General features: G+C 55.0%; 1 protein-coding gene across 1 annotated transcript in view; it reads left to right on the plus strand.

Moving 5' to 3' along the window:
* PTGES (prostaglandin E synthase) overlaps positions 1 to 482 on the plus strand; it is an 11,379-nt gene that overhangs the window by 7,063 nt on the left and 3,834 nt on the right. The window lies entirely within an intron of this gene.

Below are 482 nucleotides of genomic sequence, written 5' to 3' on the forward strand. Positions count from 1 at the left end.
CGCGCCCCTCCTCCCCAGCCGCTGGCCGCCAGCCACCGGGGCAGGGACTTGGGGAACCGGGCGGCCCTTCGAGATGGGGATGGGCCCCGGGACCTGGCCTCCGGCAGCTTGCTGAGCGTGGGCTCCGGGACCAGTGGCCCGTGTCTGTCTCTTGGATTCCTGGGTGAAGTGGCCAATTGGAACCGTTCGGAGATGGCTGTCAAGATTGATAGACAGTGGCTCAGTGACCGAGCATCAGTCTCTGAACCAGGAGGTCACGGTTCGATTCCCGGTCAGGGCACATGCCCGGGTTGCTGGTTCGATCCCCAGTGGGGGGCGTGCAGGAGGCAGCCGATCAATGATTCTCTCTCATCCTTGGTTTTCTATCTCTCTCCCTCTCCCTTCCTCTCTGCAATCAATAAAAATCTATTTTTTAAAAAAAGATTGATATAATGAAGAGAAAATATATTACAGTACTGTGTGTATTTACAGAAAAATATTTG

The sequence above is a fragment of the Myotis davidii genome, unplaced genomic scaffold (assembly GCF_000327345.1).
Source record: "Myotis davidii unplaced genomic scaffold, ASM32734v1 scaffold142, whole genome shotgun sequence".
Classification (NCBI taxonomy): domain Eukaryota; kingdom Metazoa; phylum Chordata; class Mammalia; order Chiroptera; family Vespertilionidae; genus Myotis; species Myotis davidii.